Source organism: Anopheles merus, chromosome 2L, assembly GCF_017562075.2.
Source record: "Anopheles merus strain MAF chromosome 2L, AmerM5.1, whole genome shotgun sequence".
Lineage (NCBI taxonomy): Eukaryota > Metazoa > Arthropoda > Insecta > Diptera > Culicidae > Anopheles > Anopheles merus.
This window is the reverse complement of record NC_054083.1, coordinates 33,418,697-33,441,091: the sequence shown is the minus strand read 5'-3', so window position 1 is coordinate 33,441,091 and position 22,395 is coordinate 33,418,697. Positions and strand designations below refer to the sequence as shown.

Genomic DNA, 22,395 nt, shown 5'->3' with positions numbered 1-22,395 from the left:
TGTCTGGCGTGTGTCTTCTGGTAGAGTGAGTGTGTTTATTTCAACCTTACTGTTTTTTGTTCGCTGTGCGAGTGTGGGACTTTGTTTTTCTGCCAAGTTCAGTTAATTTATTTTAGGCTGGTGATCTACAAACACGCATTTTAATACTGTTTTGATGCGCTAGGAAGCAGAGCTTTTTTATTACATTTGCTTAAAGAGGTAGAGCCAAAAATGTTGTTAGGATTATAAAAAACTAAATGGAATTTATTCACTTAGCGTTATGGCTTTATTTTGTTACATTAATCGCAGGCTTATTGGCTTGGATGTAAAACTATGCCTGAGGCTATTTTTCTTCCTTAGGTAATGTTTTATGGAAATGATGCGATATACTCACATTGATTCCACTTGTTGAAGACCGTTTATGTACAATTCATAAAAGATCAAAAACTGTGTACTTCTAGGCGATGTATCTAACTTTAAAATGCTTAGAAACATCAAAAGTTGGGATAGTTTAATTGCTACAAAGTCTTAAAAATTTAGAATTTTTATGATTTATCCCATATCTGATTAATTCAAATTATTACATTTTAATACATAGCACATCAGTCGTAGTTTAAGCATCTTTCTAAAAACGATGATTATTTGAAGCTGTGTATTGAAAAGGTATTCCAAAGATTGACAACTTGTAAAAAAAGCGTTAACCAAAATAGTTTAAGCACACGATTATCTAAATGAGAATACAAGTTAAAACTTAAATAATCATGGATAGTAAACATTAACAATCCATTAGGTATAATCTACCAGCAGTTAACTTTATCTTCTGGTTTTTAATCTACTTTAGATGCAACAAAATCTTATTAAATTACAAAGTGAACCTGAAACTTGTGTATACAAATGAAACAAAATAAAAAAGGCTGTTAAACTATACATGAGCTATGATTTCCGAGCCAATAATCAATAAAACCCCGCCATATTTCAAAACAGATCAAACGAGCTAAACACGTAAAAGGCAAGAATTTCCCATGAAAAAAAAACACTTAAATTGATTGTCTTCGTTCAGTTCCTAGAACGGCTGTATCGCCGACTGATTACGCACAACTATTCGCACTAATTAAAATCGTTGTGCGATATTCTACCTTCCTGCTTTGCCATTTCGCCCCAGTCACAGCTTCTTAATTGTGACACCACCTTCGCCCCTTCTCCCACCACCACCAAGCTTCAAACCCCCCATCATCTTTTCCGCACAAACGTACAAACAAAAATAATAGAGCAGTTAGCGTATTAAGCGAATCGATCGTTTCCGCACGGTGGCAAGAGTTTCGGTGGCGTAACGACGAGAATTAATCGCTCCTTCGGTCTACACCACGGGCTGGCCGGCTGAGGCGACGCTTTGCACACACACGCACACACAGATTCCACTCTCCCATCGAGGGGTATGTGAAGAGGAGAAGGGGTGGAGGTGTAGGTTTGCAACTTTCTAAAACAACTATCAAACAACTATCAAACGACGAAAGACGAAACAATATCATCCGTTCCGTACGTGGATGATGATGATCGCCGCCGGTTGGTGGTTCGATTTTGTTTTTTTTTTGCGCTCCCCCACCACAGCGAAACGTTTTTCCTTCAAACCCATGGGGATGGAGATCGGTTTTCCTTCGATGCCGAAAATTGCCATCAGTGTGTGTGTGTGTGTGTGTGTGTGTGTGTGTGAGTGTGTGAGCTGTTTTTTTGTATTTCATCACCTAATTTACTCCTCTCTTCACTTTCGCGTATTCGTCAGGGTTGTCTGGCGCGGTTTTTCCCTCCGCCCGCTCGTGCATGTCACCTGATTTTTGTTAAGACACCCTAAGCTTTTCCCTCTTCCATCACACACACACACACACACACTCACACAATCCCTATGGCCATGTCTAGCAAGGTGCGAAATCTAATTTAATCACCATTTTATTCGATCCCTTTACGCTGGCAGCTGAGCAAAGCAGCGTGTAGATGGTGAGAATTTCGATTGACACAACGCTACGAAAACCCAGGGAGAGAAGAAAAAAAAGCCACCTTCCCAAAGAGTGGGAGAGTGCAATCAACCCTGGGAATGTGTATATGACACCAAGTGAACTAGTTTTTCCTGCCCCACGAAACTAGCTCGTAAGCTTCCCTCTGCCGCTCCCCCACTATGTGTTCACATGCGACCGGAAGAAAGTGTGATTCTGGGTACGATTTTCTCACTTTTGTTTGGAGGAAAATTCGGAAACAGCAGCCCTTACAAACACACACAAGCTGCTTTGCAAATGAGCTAGTGAAAGTGTGGAAAATTCAATTAGGATCAGATCTGGTCGCGCCATTTTTTTTGTTTCCTTTCTTTTCTATGCGTGCGTGTGCTTGCGCTTTCGAGCGAACATATTAAGCCAACATGTTTCGTGCAGTGATTTTTCCTGCCTTCCTGCACTGGGAAAACCGAACCATTATTCTTTCTCATATTTTAACGCAGATAGCGATCAATTGTCGCGTCACAATCAACACGACCGCCACGCCGCCACGCTGTGTTGCTAAATTAAATGTCAGGTGTCGAAAAACCGATGAATGGTGTAGTGAAAATGCTCCTCAAGCTCCCAACATGGGTGGGGTGGGCGGGTTGTCAAATCATCAAAACCGTGGAACCGGGAGAGCTAACTTATTGCACCATTGTTTGCGGCGGGTGCACAGTGGCAAAAATTGGTCGCTTCCCATCGGTTCGCGACATTCTGCAGCACGGGCTTGCCCGGGATTTTTCGGGCACAGGGAGCACCACGACCGCCACCACCACTAGCACACCCCATCGACAGCTGTACCGGAAAGTGGGTTAATGGTGAAGGCTGTATCGCTCGGGAATGGAATCTCTCTTCCAGACGCTTTTCCCCGTGTCAACCAGGGAAGGTTAACCACTTTGCCAAACGGGCGAACAATTAACTGCCGCAGCGCAGAAAAGATTCGTGCGCCTGGCCAGATAAATCAACCGACCTTGCCCTCGCTACTTGCCGCTCGGGCTGCGATCCCTTGTTCAAACGAGCAAACAAAACAAAAAATGCGGCTCAACAAACCGCCAACTCACCCGATTGCTACCGGCCTGATAATGGTGTCCTCTACATGCTGTTCGAGAAGAAAAGAGCCCTGTGGGCCCATTTTCTTCGCCTTCGTCAGCATGCTAGGTGATGTAAAAACACACACACACTCATAGACTGGAAGTGATAGTTCGCGTTTAATACTGCGCTAGTGTGTGCAAGCAATGGCTCGTCACCTGCCTCGGCGCGATAAAAATCGATTATCTTTCAATGTCATTTGCGAGACGAGCCGAGGTGGCCTGCGGAAAAGTTCACACCGTAGTAAAAAGGGCTTAACCTTTCGCTTTTGTCGCTGTCGCCATTGTCGCACCACAATTTGCCTTCTCATATGCACGTCCGTGCGTGTGGCGTACCCCGGTTCGTTGCCTAAGACGCGCTCAGCTCGTTTGATTTTGCACCGCCTTTAATTTAGACCGCCCGGACGATTCATCGGACCTTTATCGAGTTTCCCCTTGCCGGCGAGAACCGGTGGTGCAATTAATCAAAGAACCAAAGTGCCGAAATGCCGCACCGAGAACGGCGTTGACATTCACGACGACGCCGTATGCCACACACGCGCACTCACGCGCTCTCTTCACGCGGTGTGGGAAGATTTGCATATAAATGATCGTTGGGTTCGTCACCTGCTGCTGCCGCAGTCGTTGCAGGTTCCGCTCGCGAACAAAGGTGTTAATGGGTAAAATGCTGCCGCTCGCCGTGCTCCTTCCCTGTAATCATTCACTGCCGACCTGTTTTTTGTTGTTGTCGGGAATTTGTTTAATCCGGCACATAAATATACAGTCTCGTATTAAGTCACCCGTTCACTCCAAACAGATGACGAATAAACGAGCATTTCGTTTGCATAATGTAGTGCTTCACCCCGCCCGTGTCACCCGTGATTGTGATTGTTCTAAACGAGACGCGTAAAATCCGCCTGTTTTATTCAATTCCACAGTGTCACGTTTGCGGATGAGTCTTGGATGCTGCTTTTTTACTGCCATCAATTTGTCTGTCACTTCCGCCTGACGAAGTGCAACAAGCAACAACAACAAAAAACTGCTCATACGTCATGATGCTACAGCCACCCGACTTTTAGCGAGCACTTCAAACGCACACTTTCAACACAAAGCTCGCAGGAGATCAATTTTTGCCACCCAGCCGAAAAGCATCAATTTGCATCGAATGTGTGTACGCGCGCGCTCGCTCGCTCGTGGATCAGTGTTGCACCTTATTAGCATACACTCATTACACTCCCCGCTTGCTACGCGATGTGATTAGACGCAATAACTTATAAATGATGCAGTCTCCGCTTGCACTTGCCAGACAGAAAGTGGCGCACGTGTCACATTGCCTCCACGCTGACAGCAGACTCCATGCGTCACTCCCGTCCGACCCGGTCGGATCGGTCGGTATGCAAATCAACCCTCCACTTCTTGACGAACGGACACGGATCAATCGGCGACTTCGTTTGAGGTGGAAATATAATGTAATAATACAGCTTGCACCGACAATCAGGAAAGCCACAGTGCCCGCCGAATGGCGCCACAAAATTATTGAGAGGTTGGCTGTGAGTTGGTTGGCGGCCGAGACATTGTGGTTTGAAAGTTTTTCGAGCAAATTGACAAGGTAATTAGTGCCGACAAACGGTAGGGCCGAGGTGATAAATAGAGCAAGGTACAATATAGGTGTCGCTATATTGGCCTCTTTGAGTCATCACTTGGTGACAATTCTCTTAAATTACACTCTACGTTCTACACTTTACAAGGCTGTCTTCTTAAAAATGTATATTATTCGACATGGCTGGGGGTAATATAGATGACAATATGATAAACTTTTCGCTAGTGTAGTAGTAAATATCTCTGGTTTGTTAAGCAACTGCTATTACATCGATTGGAGCAACGAATCAAGTTATCCTAACAATGAATTTTCTCCATTTTGCGTACACTCCATCAACAGCAATCCGGCATCAGCGTCTTCCAACTCCCTTTAAGTCGAATCCCTAGTTTTCCTTAATCGAAACTCGTTAAAATAAATTGTACCCGAAAATGAACTTTAACGTTTAAAGTCAGCAGTTGCCGGCGGGCTCACCCTTCCCTCCCAAGCGTGGTGAAGGTAAGAGAGAGAGAGGAAGCCGCTAGGGGAGAAAGAAACACATCAACCCACTGTGTCACGTGTAGACGACGAGTGCAGGAAGCGCAGCTGAAAGCAAACCGTAATCGTCCCTTCCGGATGATTTCTTATGGTAAGCTGGCGGGCATATGGGCCATGCTGCAGCAGCAGTACCGGGCCTTCACGCCGAATTAGACATGCAGAGGGCGTATGACTCATATTTTCCATCACTGGGACATTTTTATCGCATCGTTTTCCGGGGCGGATTGGGAACCGTGCCTTATATTTTCCATTTTTCTTCGGTTTGAAGATTTGTCAATCTGGCGACACACAATGGACGCCTTCGTAACCGAATTTTCCGGGGAAGTGATGCTGTTTAGAAGAACGTTTTTTGTCCGAAAAAGGGAAAGATTTTGTTGAAATTGGAATTGTATCGATTTGTTCTTCGCTTCTTTCGTACAAGCTCAAGATGGTAGCAGTATTACGACACTCTGTCGCTTGTTACCAAGTGTGGCTCAACCCGGAGAATCTCTATCTCGCTCTATGATAATAATTATTCAACATTGAAGCGCCCTAATGTACATACATCATCCCAACAAGGCTATCGTCACATCCGGATCGTGTGTCCGTACCGCAGTCGTTACGTTCCTCGATTGATGGTCGATAAATGAATAATAAACAATTCCATTCTGGCTACTCGACTAATTTACCAATGAGCCTCCGCGTTGCGCTGTATACCACCTTGCGAGCGGGAAGATATGCTCGCTGCTAAAGCGGCAGCTTAGAATACTAACGAGCTACCGAATATTGTGCGATAGATTTTAAGCTGCCCCCAACAAGGAGAAACTCAATAAACGTGACCCAACACGGTGGCCCGTGGCAGGCAGTATGCTAATTCACACCTCCAATCATTAGCCGACTCCTTTCCGGCACCCTTTCATCTTGTGAATCATCGACCACGCTGAACAATCAACTTTATGCCACAAAGTGTAGCGAAACTGGTGGCGATGTAAAACGGGTGGCTTTTACTATCCTCCGCGCAATGCAGCATTGTGTGTATCGTTCCGAAATCATAATTGCATTATACCTTCTTCCTGTTTACGCGCTTCCATCGCGCCGGTTACGCAGCCGGTTTGCACAATTTGCCCAGCTGTGTGCAACCGAGTAATGTGTGTAGCCGCACATTGAATAACGCGAACAAAATGGACCAGATTGCTCCAGTTCCCATACGCTGCTGGAAAGCGTTTGCATGCCGCTCCACCAAAGAATGCTCCGAAAAAGGGAGCTTTGCTTCCCGCTGGCATCGGCTTCATTCATTCAAAGTCCAAATCTCTCCAACCCAAGCTGGTACGTAGTGCCGCTTAGTGAGAGTGTGATATGCTAATGAGAAAAGTATATCACTTCTGCCTCGTTCCTGCCTCATTTCGAAGGGGTCTTCAATTTAGACGCTGCATAGATGCACTCCAACCCCATGTCTGCTGTCCTCTGGAGGAAAAAAAAAGCATGCGCGTATATAGAGCGGAAAACTCTTCCTTCTTTGGCTGCCCGCGGGCTGGCTGGGGTCGTTTTCCAGTACTGCTTCATTGTTTGCTGCAGGGCAGAAAGAAGAAGCGTACAGCAGGGTATGCTAAGTTGCAAATCGATTTCAGCCCTATGGATAGTAAAATGTGACAACCCGATAGGTGAGAAAGTAGCACAATAGAATGCATATTTATGCTACAGCTGCCGGGCTACAGCGGCTCGTAATCTTCCCGCCAAGGAAAAGAGAGAGAGAGAGGATACTTTCAAATTAGCCTAGAAAACATCTTCACATCATCTTCTGGGTGGGTAGGCTCTCCGAGCGAAACTGTGCCGTGTACATGAATATTTAGAATGGTAAGAGTAGACATGTCCAATAAAAAGGGAGATTTTTTCTAAACGTGACTTTCCAGTCTAGCCTTTGCCCTGGCGGATAGCAAATGAATCATTTGTCACCGAGTACTTAGCCATTCGGTTTCTTTTTTAGAAATGTAAATGCTAATCTAGAGCATTGATGGATGTGTGGATGTTTTGGGCTAATTTTAGACGACCTATCAGAGTTTCACGGCATTAGAGGCGCGATCATTTTAACACAGAAACTTACGAATCTATCCTATATTATACTGTTGTATTAGAATTGTTGGTCCAAACACACGATGATTTCTTGTCGGAGTTGATGAAGTCGTCAATTTTGGTATCGGTTGGACTCGTATCACTTATCAACCATCTGTATTAATAGAAAGCTTGGTTATCCTATGAGTTGGGATCCAACGCTACTGTTTGGTTTCACCCTTCATTAAGAGTAACAGGGCAAGGGATGATATTACAAGATTCATGTTATCTTCAAGCAGCGAATAGTAGAAAATAAATCACGAAAGAAAACAACAGTCATATAAAATGCTTATGTAAAACACTCATTCTCCCCATGAATGTACGCGCGTCCCCATTCTTCGACAACCTTTCGCAACCAACGATAACATTTGCCAATAATTTCTTCCCCTGCACCCGCTACCTCAACTGACATATTTACGATGATGTTCATCCTCCGAGCTTGCATTATCACCTGCGTATACCGCATCCTTTCATTTGACCAGGCTAACGCCAACGTTGACCTTCCCCCATCCCACCGAGTGGCGGAGACGCGCCATACGCGCTTGCGAGATTTATCGATCATTCGTTCAACCCGCTCGGTCTTCCAACGGTCCCCAGCCCCGCACCTACTCTGCGCAGGTGACAAGCATCAAAACGTAGCATCCCTCCCCTCCCCCCTCCTCCCCCCCCCCTGGGGGCGGCAATATTTCAAAAGATAGTGAGAGTTCAGTCCAGTGGATAATTGCGCCCGGGCCCGAGCGATGGAAAATCTCGCTCGCACGGAAGAAAAGCGCGTTTGCGCACGGCGACCATCTCCTAAAGCCTATGATGATTAAGCAAAGCGGCGAAAAGAAGCGTTCCCCGCTTGGCGTTGCGCACATACGCACACCGCGCCAACCCTCCCCTCTTGCACCGGTTTCTTTCGCCGTCACGTAATTGGTAAGAAAAACATTGCATTTTATGTCTCAACCCCGCGTGTCAGCATGAGAAACTGTCATCTTTGCGATGTTTTCTACTCAGTTTTCTACCCCCCCTCCCGTTCTCTGTGTTGGCCTTTCTTCGCTGTCTCCACTGTCCTACAGCTTGTGTGTAAGCTGCTGCATCACGCATCCAATGGTGTTCTGCCTCCGTTTCCTTTCCCCCTCCGAAGCGCCCGACGTTATCGCAACGCATCGGGAACCTTTTGCAGCCCGTCGTCGTTGGGGGTTCGTCGTTCGTTCGCCCGCTACACAACTTGTTGTCCAACCCACCGGGACCAACCATGAACAAGTCGTGGCACACACACACACACCGGGCGGGAAGAAACATCATAAAACCTTCACCAAAACGGGGGGAGGGGGGCGAACACCGGTACGGCGGCGTCCATCTTTTTTGCCCGCGGCAAATTTGTGCTGCGCATCCATTTTCAGTCGATGCGCATTTGCCATCGGCCTGCTTGCACCGGGGTAATTTGTTGGCGCTTGTGTGTGTGTACGCGCACCAGAATGCATCCACGATACTAGAAGCCTTTCGGCGGGGGAAGCGGGGACATTGGCAGCGTTTGTTGACGTTGGTTGCGCCTAAGAGGCGGAAGAAATTGGCCTGTGTACGGTTACGGTGGGAGCTTAAGGTAACATACATTTTCTTCCGCTTCTCGCTTGCAAAAGCGTTCCACCAGAGACACGTTCAATAACCTCTCGTTCGTTCAGGATTCTCCAGAAAAAGCTTTTAGTTTAAGTTTTATTTAAACAACACACCCACACTCTGCCACACTAATAGATAACAAACACGCTGGAAAAAAGCAATACAAACAGTGTTTCCACCCACTTGCCGCAAGCATTATGGAATTAATTGACTGACCAGCTCACACCACACTCCACATTTTCTCCATCTAACCATTTAGCCTGGGCCAATAAATTTAAGACCTTTTCCCAGTTGTCACTTTCTATTTGCTAATGACGGCTACGCACTTAGCCACGCTGGTAGACTTCCCAGCTTCCCGAGGGTCACCCCTTTTGCGGCGGCTAAGATAAACCGAAACTGAACCGGAAAATTTCGATACCTTTTTATTGGACCTTATTAGCGGTGGAGGCGCTAGCGCTCCGTGTACTTCGGTTAGGTCTGACTTGGCTAGCAAGGCACCCTCTTCCTCACACCCTGCACACACACACAGGTGCACCTTCTGTTTGGGTAGATGGTGGTGAAAGCATTTACGCCCAGAAAAGATGAGCCCGCGTCGTAAATCTTGATGCGCACGCATCTCCCGCAATAGTTGCCTTTGTCTTAAACAAATGAGACTCGGTCCTCGTTTGTTTTTGTAAGGGGAGAAGATTTATCGCACACGCACACGCCCCTTCTGGCTGTGACTGGGTGGCCTTCCTGACGCTAACCCGCCAAATTGGGAACGGAAGTGGGTTTTTTCTTTTCGAAAAACACACACAGACAATCATTGGGCTTAAAGTTTTGGTGGATAACGATCTGTGCGCTTTAGGAAATCCACTTACTTATCCCACCTACCGTGCAGTGGCTCAAGCATCACGCACTCACAAGACAATTGCACGCGCATACGGTCCGTTTGCATAATAACGAAATATGGGACGGATTGCGTAGGTCGCGCACCGATTGCCGGATCTCTGCCCCAATTGAACCAATTGATCATGATCATACCATTGGCCTCTACGATGAACCGATTATTACACTCCTCTTGGGACGGGGGAAACAAAGCCCCGTCCGAAATAATACAATCTCACACACAAGCACCATCTTTCACTCAAACGTGCCATGCACACGGTTGTACACTCGGCCAATCCCTCAAAACCCAAATTAGGTTACAGAAGTGACAGTGAGTTTCGAAATAAGTTTTTAATCTTATAGTTCACGCTGTACGGAGAAGGTTCCTTTACTGCTGCAACCGTGTACCGGTGTAAACCTAACGCAGACACACTCGCGCTCGTATGTTCGATCGTGCGAAATTAACGCACATCGGCCGAACCCTCTAAGAAGGTTGGCCGTTGTTCGGTGTTGCTACGCTTTTTGTTTTGCTACCGAAACAACAACAACAACAAAAAAGATACAATCCGTCAATGCTGTTGTTCGTTGCAAAGTTCGTAAGACCTTGCTATCAAAAAGACCACTGTGGCCAACTCATAATCATAAGTGTAGGGCAGCGTGAATGTTCGAACGTTGAAAGCGGTTTGAATTTTTGAGTTTCGTTTCGAGCAAGGAACCTGATCCTCTAGAGTGAAGCCAGTGTGACGTGGACTTAGTTTGAAACCAACAGCGATCTGTCACTCACTGGCTGCTGTGCAATGATCGGCACTGGTGTGAATCATAGATATTAGGATAAAACTATTCATTCAATCACTGAAATAACTTGTTTTTTTTGTATATACCTCACAAGATGTGTTGTGAAATTTTCTGACATTGTATTGCAGCACCCTTCACTATCATTCTTCAAGAAGAAGTTATTATGTTTTTCTTTGAGACTTAAACTCTACATCCATATTTTTTCTAGTCTACCACTATCATGGTGACGACCTCACACTGTCATCTTCCGGATCTAAGGGTCAGCTTCCTTCCTGTCGCCCGCGGTCTCCTTCCATCTTTCAGGATCAATGCTCCTATCTGCTGAACTCGAATATCCGATGCATATTTCTCACGAGACCTAAGAAAGCCTTCTCTTATTATCTTATCATATCATATCTCTTATTACAACACAAACAAACTCGAGACTCTTAAATCAAGACTTTTGCTATCTCAAAAAATCAAATTATTTCAGCCGTTTATTATTATTTCTTTTAGGATCGATAACTCTTCCAATATATGCCCGTATGCCTCATAGATGCTGGGCTTCTAAGAGTCTCTTTCATTTCATAGTCCTCAGAAACACTTTTTAGAGAATAACCCTTTGCAAAACGATTAAAATTCAAGGCATTTGAATAGCATAGGTTTTTTTTTAATAATTTACAGATTGAATTCAAGCCTAGAAATATGTTTCAAAATCCCAATATTCAGGATTTATGCCTCACTAACTTACAGTACATTACACAAAACACAACATCCGCTTTACAAATAACCAATACACGGCTTTGCTTTGGTTAATAATGTTGTCATCTTGCATCGAACATGTAGAACTAATTTCCCCCAGCGAACTTCCCTCTCGAGTGTCATGAGGCTGCACTTTATTTTATCAAGCGCATCGTCTTCAACACACCTGTGAATCGATTCGTCAAACTCTTTCGACAGTGGGTTTTGTAAACCATCGTGAATCGTTTTCGTAGCCCATCCCATGCACAAAAACTCGCACCGATCTCAATCTGCCCCTAACTTTCATCGCAATCACCACGATTATCTCCCAGAGTCACCATCCTTTTACTTCGCGCTTGCCAAACACGTCACGTTGATTACAGTCGATCGCAGGGACCCGTTGAAGCTCGATAATTAATTGTGTTAAACCTTCCAATGAAAGGAAACGCGCGCATCCATCCTATCCTTTCCGTCAGATGATTAGCGAGCGGAATCGTTCAGCAAACGGGCAAGATTGCGCAACCGGCAACCCTTTTACCTTGCGATCATCTTGCGATCGTTCGGTGGCATCACATTTTTTTTGGTTTTGTTTTGCGAAATTTCTTAATTTCATCCAACCGCTTTCGATTAGCGCAAAATCGCGACACCCAAACGCGAGCCTGCGCGCTTAATCGACAGCCCGGGCGGAACAGGGCGCCACCCTGCCAATAAAGCGTACGCTCACCCCGGGTAACACCCCAGTGGTTCCTGCCTCGGTGAGCATCATCGGTGGGCACTTTGCGTCACCGGCGTCCGGCAGCCGGCACTGTGCGGCATCGTGGCAAACGTTCACCTCGTGAATTGCACAACCACCTACTCTGCTGTTTGTTTGTGCGTGTCCCAGCCTAAGTGGTTTTAGATTTACTACCCCGCTGCAACAAAACAAAAGCACCCAAACAACGGACGGTACACAACCCCGCCTACACCTGTTTCCGAGGGCGACCTTTCTTCCCCTCGAGGACTTGTCAAAGGAGGGAGGTCGACCTTTTCCTTCGCACCCGCCGCCGCATGTGCCGCTTGCGCTACTGCGAAAAGAGCTGCAACTCGAACCGCGAGGCTCGAGCCAGCTCGAACGGAATGTATTTACGATTCACATTCCTTACGCAGCAGCATCATCGTCCGGCGTACATTTTCGGAGCATTTTGGAGCACTTGCTTGCATCCCCACGCGTACCTCCTGTGCTGGCAAAGCGGTTCGGTAAAGTGCACTTACCCAACCCAATCACCGACTGACCCTCTCGGTGTTTGCTGCGTTCAGTTCCGTCGAGTTTTTCCTTTCTTTTACACCGGTCACATGTTCACCTGCGCACCTCAGTCGGTAGCGCCCAACAGTCTCCCCCTCGGGTAGCTTCTCAACTACCTTCTCTTTTGATCCGCACGCTCCTACCGCACCGTCCCCTGTCTGCTGTGAGGCGAGTTAAATTGTAGCATCACAATTCCATAGTGCTCATTGCATGGGAGACGCTTTCGGAGACGGAAGACACCACGCGCATTCGGCGACGCCGAAGACGCTCTCGCACGAGACACACACACACTGTGGAGGCGAGAAGGCAACCGACGTGAAGAAAGCTGGGAAGAAAGCCGTAAATCGATCATAATCTTCCTCATAATCATCATTACGAAAGCAGCCTTGCGTGTTTGTCGGCAAGTGAGCTTTTCCTCCTTTCGCTCCATATCCACACACCCCTCCGTTTACCCCTCCTTTGCCCCTCTCTTCATCATTCCCTTTTATTCCCTTTGACCAACACAGGGGAGTGATGATGGGGATGAGAACAATCGCGCACCCAAGCTGGCGAATCTTACAAAGTATGTGAGCCATGTGAGAGAAAAAAAAGCAACATGGTTAAAGATCCCCCCGCGGTTGGGCATCGTTTTTGTTATTGCGAGTAGTTATTGCATATGTGTGTGCTATGAATATACTGTTGATTGTAAGATTTTTTTCTTCGTGTGGTATCCCAAAGCTATCTATCTCGTTAACGATTTGTTATGGAACGGTGGATTGAATTTTAGTTTTTGCTCATTAGAAGTGAACTATTGAGTACATTAGCAAGTTGCTAACGTTGATGTATGAACAAAATTGAATTTTACTCCCCTAAAAGTCAATAGACTGGAATTCTATTAATCTGTTAAGGAGAGATGTTAAATAAGAGAAACAAATCAAACAATAAATGACAAAGAATGAAAAAAATATTTCAAATAAAATAAAATAATACATAAAAACATGATAAATATGTCGTAAGAACTCAAAAAGGTGTAAACTGTAGGTAAATTATTATTAAAATCAATATCAAACTTGCATCAAACTAGCACTATTAGGTGAAATATGTAAAACAGAGCATAAAGAAGATACAAAGATTTCAAACATCTATCATGAAGCACATATGTAAACAATATTTTCTACTAGAAACTTTCTCTTAAAATACATGCTTATACATCAACAACTTATTTTTCTACCTAATAAACTAAGTAACCGTTTCATACACACAACGTAAGAGCGATTTTTTTTTCTTTTGCAATAATTTTGATCAGAGCTTCAAGGTAAAACAACCACACCACGATCGCTTCTTATGATTCTCATTCTCCCATCTGCTAACCTTGTTTTGCCCGCATGCTCTAACCCTCGCGGTAATCAATATTAATCAACCAATAATTCAGCTATAAGTGAACTATAAATACATCAGCTTTGTTTTTTGCCCGCACCTAAAACCTTAACATTAAGGTAGCATACTGATCCTCAAATCACCACAAAGAAATCGACCAATCAAGCCCGTGAGGCTACAAAAACACTCATCATCGAACCAAACAACGGCGGTTCACGTTTGCGTAGTTTCGCTTCTCTCTCGCTTTCCTCGCTTCGCCGTCCCAATCAATCGTTCATTCAGGAGCTGGTACGGGAAGGAGCAAAAAATATACAATTTGAATTGCTTGATGAGCCGATTCGATTACGCATCGGCAATATTTGCCATCGGCCAATGCTGTGTAGATATCGCCGGCAAATGAGTGGCCAATGCTGCCCATGTTTGATGGCGGTTTATGACACGAACGCCCATATGTGATTTGCCCAACGTTTGCTCACACTCCTTCCACGGAGCACACCGTGTTGTACGGGGTTAACATTGTAATGATTTGGAGGGATTTTGGGACAAAATCCAAAAGTTTCACAAACTGCTGCCATGCTGAACCTGATGAGGATAGCGAGTAGGACACGCAATGACCGTACCTGGCGATAGGTATACTAATTTAGACATCAATGTTGCGTTTTGAGTGAAATTTCGTTTCGGCTCTCCCAAAATTGGCCCGCCGACCGTCATTTAGCGAACCAGACCTCGATTTGTTCATTTCCGCCTTTGATCGACGCTTAATCCGAATGCGGCACGGGTGCCTGAAGTATTCGGGTCCAAGCTTTACAATCCCATTGCTAATCGCAACCTCGATCGATTCTCGCACCAGCTATTTCGGATCTCGAACACATCCCGTCCACAGCCCTGTGCGAATTCGTTCCGGTACAAGCGTTTTCCCAAATATAGGGCGTCCTTGTGTAAGAGCAATTGCATCTTGCCGCACAAGCCATTTGCATACCCACCAGCCAACCTACGCACGTGACGTGACGCGATCTTTTGCACACATACACACCTTGGAAAGGTGGCAATTTAATAAATTCGATCGACCTTTACCCGTGCACGATCTCTCTTTACAATTTTTGTAAAACGTACGTACACGCGCAACGCCTTTCGCAGCGACGTTCACTCAGCGCACGAGCTAAGCGGATCCACCTAACACGTCCAACCACCCCACTGCCCAAGCTCTCATCAAGTTAAGGGGATTATAATTGATCTTTAATTAGATTTCACAGCTTTTCCCGCCTTTCTTCGCGCGGGCACGATACGCAATTGTGCTGCGGGCTCCCGGTTCTCAGCCGTCCCCGTTGTGCTGGCGTGGAGAAGAGAAGGTGCGTGAAGTCCACCATTGAACGCTTCTTAAAAGTAGCCTTCAACCAAGTGTCGAGATGAGAGCAGACGAATAAGCAGAAGAACAAAAAGAGCACTTCCTGTCACGCCATGCCGAACGGTTGTAATTTCTGCCGATTCGGGTCGTCGTGGCTGCTGCTCCGGTGACCTTCTTATTAGGGTGCACTTAATATTGCTTAAGCAGGATGGTTACTATTAATTTTAAATAATCTGGCTTAGCAGATGGTCTTGGCGGTGGATATTAAAGACGCTGTAGGGGAAGCGCAAGAGAAGGTTGCATCGTTTCATTGAGACTGCTTACTTTTTATGCACCAACTCACGGCAATTAAGAGATTTACTTTGAAGCGCCATCTTTTGCTTCCCTTGTCCCATTTCAATATTTTATACCGAGTTTTTGAATTCAATAATGGATCAACAAAGCCTTATTTGGGAACTACTTTCATTGTGTACCACTTGTGCAAAAATAAATTCGCTTCCCCCGGAAACACTACCAAAGCAGTAGAAAGTTTGTCCACCCTCTCAACTTTACCCTTTTTTTGCGCTCGAATGTCAAAAATAATAATCGCCTTTCTACGGTCCTTCCTTCCCTTTTCGAGCTGACCCACACCGTCTAATGTCGCCATGTTAAACAAATCGTCTTATTATACGGAAAAAAAACAAAATCAATTTTCCCACAACAACCCAAGTTTCCCAAGGGTCGACGCGCTCGTTCGTTGAATTGAATATTATTCTCAAGTCTACCAGACTGCAACCAAAATTGATATCACGACTCTGCCGCGACGAACTCCAAACAAACCCTACCGAAACGGCGATTGAAGTTCCCGCACATCATCTTCCCCGATCGGCGAAAAAACCGTTCGCCAGCCCGCACTGTGGTGATGCGCCTGCCTTGAGCTGACCCCAACCGGTTAAGTGTTTAAGGAACCGCGCGAAGAACGCCAATTCTGTCGCGCAGTGCTGAAAGTAAAAGACCATTTTATTCCACCCCATTCCGAAGCATCTTTCGCTACAGCCCGCCGTAACGATATGTAACTGCCTGCAGTCGGTAAACACTTCCGAGTTTTCTCGCTCACGAACGAACACGGTCGAGGGTGGAATGACGGGCTGCCCGAGCCTTACCGGTCCCTGGGTTGGACTCCGGTGTCATATTTCGATATGCCCTCCGGGCGGCAGTGCGCCTTCCGCTTGTCATCGGACACAAATGGCTTAGGCACGGAGCGGTGGAAGTTAGATAGCGACCAAAGATGACGCTTCGCTGATTGCTTAAACTGTGGCGAAAACATGTGGCCATATCTGGGCACTGCCATCGGTTGTCTCCAGTGATCTTTTGAGATCTTTCTCATGCTCTATGTGTGCTCTACGCCATCCAAGAAAAGTGGATAGTTGAGAGGAACTGCTTAAAATCCGCATAAAACTAATGTGCGTCCGCTAAAAAGGATGCCATAACCTTTGAGACATTTCGCGACATTTCGCGACATGTCTAAATTCACGTTCGAGCTCATCACTGGAAGTTTCAGCCATCACGACCGCTCAGTGTGTGTGTGTGTGTGTGTGTGTGTGTGTGTGTGTGTGTGTGTGTGTGTGTGTGTGTGTGCCAATTTATGATTTGGCAAAACTCGCACAAAGAGCAAATGATAGTTTTGTAGTGTTAAAGAAATGAAAAAAAAAACATATTCCTCTCCAGATTCACGACACGCACAGAGCAAAGCTAATAATCATCATCATGTATGGCGCTGACTCCTCCTGCCGCCACCGCCAACAACCAACTTCTATTGCGTGCATTCCAGGACTGACCCGTCCTGGTAACGACCACTGCCCAACCAAGCCCGGCAGTGAGTCACGTGCTTCAATCACAGCGCTCGGAGCACCCAATAAAAAAACAACGCCATCGGTCGGGTTGCAATGTCCGTAAATTGAGCATCGAGAAAGTGGACGCATCGAAGGTGGTCGACCCATCATCTCCATACGCGTGCGCATCTGCGACGGTACCCTCAACCTGGACCCATCCGTACCCACCACCGCTGGCGATGATGATGATGTCGTCTGTGGCTTCTGTAACGATCACGCCCGAACGAACTCACTTGCGCGGGGCGTAAATTGCAAGTCTCCAGCCACCACCAGCCGTCGACTGGTAGCGACTCATCGTAATGGTCCTTGCTATTCCGCGTGCCCTTATTAGGGGTCCAAGAAAACAACACGACCCGATCTGGGGTGGGGGACCGGGGCACAACCGACAAAGGGCCCGGTATTGGCTGGGCGACTGACTCGGCGGCTACCTTACGCTACCCAACACGGGACTACTCACAGCTACAAAACGCTACTCCGCTTTGCTGTTTGCCATCACTGCTTGAAAAAAATCCAAACCTTCCGTGGACAATTTCTCCTGCAGACTTTAGACAGTCCGACACAAGAGGATCATGTACCGGAGGACACAAAAACAAGAGATACACAGCCACACAAGAGGGCGGCCCGTTTTGCGTTTCTTCACGCGAGTGCCGCAGGCAAACGGTAATCGCCGGGCAACTTCCTGCAGTCGTCGTATTTAATGGACCCGTTTTCGGACTTTGGGGGGACTCTTACTTTATGACCGGTGCTCCAATAGAGTTGGGTAGCATATTATCTACACCAAGAAATCATTGTTTAACCACGAATTTGCTTTGTGCTGTGTGCTTTGTTGACCAATGTATGTCTAACGTTACACTTTCGATGGGTTTATACTGCAATGAGTCTGCACACCTTTTTGCCATGCTTAACATCTTCGAATAAGTATCAGGCTTGCAATTGATTCTTCAATTTTCATATCAATATACAGCCACCAACCTAGCTTAACCTAACCCAAGGGGCCTAAGTTTGCATGGTAGTGAAAAGTGCCCTCACAACGACTACGACTTCCTCCTGGAGAACTCAAACAGCAACATTTCTCTCGAGCTATCTAACCTCGTGTTTGCAAGTCGTGCGACATTCCTGGGAAATTATGGCACACTCTTCGCTTTGTTCCACCGGTGCCAGTCACGAAATGGACCCGATAAAGGCGCATAATTAAATCATGTACGAATATTAAACCGTCGAATTTATTTACCTCCGGCTGGCAGTGTTGCTGGTGGTGGCGTAGTACAAGCACTCTGTCCTAGCCTCCGGTGTGCTTGGTTTGCCGGGCAAACATGAGTGTTCCGTAATGAATTCTAAACTGTCTCATACCATTGCTCTCTGTTTTATGTTTTGGGGAACAGTGTAAGGATCGGTTTGCCAAAGAGACCGACAATCGAGCGCCTTTGCCTTCGGTCGCCACTTGGCAAACCACTTTTTCGGTCCTCATAATGGTGGTACGAACGATCATTACCCTGCGCCACACAATAAACCACCAATGTGGGGGAGCACATTACACTCTCCCTTTCCTCCCTCGCTCCCTCAAGCACACTGGTTCACGATCGTCACCGGAACTATTTTTGGGACGGACCACAGAAATACAAGAGGACCCCTCGAGCATGTCACGCTACACTTTCGAGAGCATGGGCGCCTAGCGCATAGCCTTCGCTCTTAGCCGCACCCGGAACGGATGCGTTCCAATGGCGCGCGCTCTCGACACACACACACACACACACGTTTGTTCCCTCTTTCTCTTCCAAAGAAGGATCGGTTCGATTTTCGCCCTGCCGGCAGCGGCAGCGGCGAAAAGTCGTGACAACTTTGTTTATCGTTAATCGAACCGTAGTGATGCGATGAAATTACGATTTTCACCGCTCCGGCTCGATCGCTAGCGAACCTTTTCCACCCTCGCTTCAGGGGGTAGCACATTCAATAACTCTCAAACACACCAGTTTGGTGTTCAGTGGGGTTTTTTTCCTTTCCTTTCATTTCTCCCTGAAGACGAATCGCAAATGTGCCGCGGGAAACGTTTCGCAAAACACAGTCGACAAGTTTTACTCACAAACACGACGCACACGCAACGGAATGAGTGTGGTTTTTCGTACGAGCGAGATCTAATTTCTCTTGAAAAGAGGCTTTTTTGCATGAATTCTTCCAGAAAGTTTCATTCAAAGCCACACAAACGCTTGTTTCCAATAAAAGTTTGAAGTTTTCATCAATCCTAGAGTGCTTTGTGCGTATCGAATACTGGACATCCGGAACCGCCAAAGTGTTGTGGTATCGTTTCGAGGAAGGGAATCGTCTTGTACGCCATTGAAGGTGCTAGTGGAAGTCCGCAACTCATCCATGCTTTAGTTTAGATGGGTGATTTAATTTTGAAAACAGATCGCCCTTCGCCACGGCTACGGTTCGATGAGATGGCGCAATAAGTAGGCTCACAATCGGGGTTGCTTGTGGAAGAATGTTTACGAACCTACATCAGCATTACCACAGCAAACATAAAAAGAGACAAGCTACTCATGCGTGGTTATACTTTCCTTAAAAGTAATCACTCCAATAAACAAAGAGATGGTGACGTGACCAGGATTTCTGCAGTTTCTTAGGGTACATTTTATTTAGCTTTATTTTCCAACATCTGTTGAACAAGCGAACTTGTTTGGACATTATTTCACGCTTTGAGCTGCAATGATGTAAATACATTTCACATAGAAGAGTACTATGAATTTCTAATTCAATCCAAAACATGGTGGCCCCAAATAGCGCACAATATTATCAAAACAATCATTTAAGCAAAAACGTAACAACAAATCCCAAACTGTCGGGCATCGATGAAAGCTATCATTTGCTCGCTCTTTTCTAATTCACTCAACCGCTCCAGAAGTGGAGTACCCGGTGCTAGTCCACCTTTCTAATTCCTCTCCCTCTGCGACGACCATCCCAGGCCGTCCCGTTTAGCCTTCGGTGCTATTTTTCTCTTCCGCTAACGAGACCGCTAACACACTGCCGGCTCTGCATTGCTAACCTAATATCGATTGTGGGAGTAATCAACAAGGTGGTTAATGATCATACTTATCGCCCACCTGGGAACCCACAGGCTCTGGCGCGAGCTCGAACGACATCGGTATCGCTGACGCAAGGTTTCCAGAAAATGGTGGACCTCCGGTAGCGATCGGTAGATTTACCTTCATCGTATATCCCTTAGCCGATAATGATCCGCGCCAGTCCGTGAAGTTCCCGGAACACGGTCCCGCTGTATGTCGATTTTCCTGATTCTTTATCGGTACACATTATATCGATGAGGCATACAATTTGGTGTCATACTACTCAACCTGTCACTATATTTATTTGAACACTTTGTCTTGCTTATCGCTGAAATTGGGCAACCTACCACAGTTCCACCTTTTCGGGGAACTCTAAATGCCTGCCCTACCCGTGTCTGTAACCTGCTTTTCAGCACTACCCCAAAACAAAGGCCCTGTACTTTTCGAAGGCTTAAGCTTCCATCAGGGGACTAGAGCAGCCGGGCTCGACCACTGCCCCATCACTATAATTTTCCCGGACCTTACGACGATCTGCAGCCCTGGTGCCACTGGCTCGTTTAAGCAATTTCCACCATCCGCCTGTCATCCCAGGTGAACCTTGCCCTAGGGGGAGAGCGGGCATTAAACCGAGGAAAGAAGAAAGATGAAAGTGAAGGTTTTTCTGGTACCGTTTTCACCTCACCTTCCGCCGATCCTCCGCATCCCAACATCCGCTCAAGCATCACACCCACGGTCAGTTCTTTAAACACCACTACGCGGCACGCTGCAATTTACTCGCCAGCCGCTGGGGGCTTTGAATCGCCCCCACTCGTTCGTAAATGAAGTAATCAGAAAATGTGATTTTGGAAGTGTTTACATCACCCGCACCGGGCAAACACATCGTTCCCAGTCGACTTCTTTGCACGCACACCACACGCCACTGGCAAACTTGTGAGCGCAAAAGGAAGGAAAAAGTTGATTATTTCCTATTGTTTTCCATCGCCTTTTTCCCGCTGGCCTTTACAAACAAACACTGCGGACGTTTTTGCGCTGCGTGCGATTGTTGGCCGTTGCTGTGCGGGCAGCAGACGCTGGTTACGGTTTTGGGTGAAGCTTACCGGATTTACTACGGAACCCGTTTTTCGTTGTCACAATTTTCCCAGCAAAATTGCAGGAAACGCTGTACGCGGTTTCTTCCACGCTTTATATGTTCTGTTATGTTTGATCATACGTTTAGTGGTTTTTGCTTGTTTTTATGTTTTTCGTAATTTAATTGTGTATTGTCTGTATTTATTTGAAAATAAAATTTTAACATAATTGTTTTTCGTGGGAGTTTGAATCGATAGAAATTAACTTTTTTTCTATATTTCTTTACAGGAGGAAGCTTTAGAAAGGTTAATAAAAGGTACGGGATGTTAGCAGAAAAAGTTGAATGAACACACCGCAATTTGAGGTAAGACTAAGTTCTCTAAAGTTATTTTACTTTAAAAAAATACCTTATTTGAAATATTTTACATAATTATAATGTATAAGTAATCAACATTCAAATTTTTGTTCCTAAATCGCAAAAAATTAGGGGAATTTTAGTATCTAAAATTGTATAGATAAGCTTGAATTTAAACTCATACGATTTTTGAGCAGCCCACAAGCCTTTCCTAGTGGTAAGCTCGAATCGGAGTGCAGTTATCATTCTATATTACACGTCCCTACTCAATGTGACCTCTAAACGGCCTCTAAGGCATCTAAACCAACAAATAAAAGATGTCAAAAATAAACAATCTTTCTAATTTTACGATCGCACGTGACTATATACTGCATTTGTTTACTTTAATTTGCGCGTTGCACAAAATGAAAAGTAAAACCCGCATACCCAGACCCCTCTGCGGCCCTTTCGGCACACGAGGCCATCCATTCCAGCCAGCTCGCACCAAACGTGCGTCAATCGTGGTCCAAATGTTAGACGGACCGTAATGTGTCACAGCCAACCATTCGCTCCCCATCTACCACCCCTCCCGGCACCTCGTTACGCCACGCAGCGCATTGAATTTCCACCGCAACCGGTCGCCGGTATCGTGTTGCATACGCGTTACCCGCGAACCGAAAACCGTGAGAGCCTTCGCTTCAAGAAGTCACGTTTAGAGAAACCCACGGACCGCCGCGGCTACGAATGCCTGCGAACGTGCGGCAGGTAATTCTACACCGTAGCCCTTTACCACCAGTACCGGGA

The 22,395-nt window shown here is 46.1% G+C and overlaps 1 protein-coding gene across 4 annotated transcripts in view; it reads left to right on the top strand.

Moving 5' to 3' along the window:
* Positions 1-22,395, top strand: part of LOC121591529 (mucin-17) — an 88,845-nt gene that overhangs the window by 5,858 nt on the left and 60,592 nt on the right. For all 4 annotated transcript variants that reach the window (XM_041912142.1, XM_041912140.1, XM_041912141.1 and 1 more), the window contains exon 3: positions 21,546-21,621. The gene's annotated coding sequence lies outside the window, so the exon portion shown is untranslated. The remainder of the gene's footprint in view (positions 1-21,545; positions 21,622-22,395) is intronic.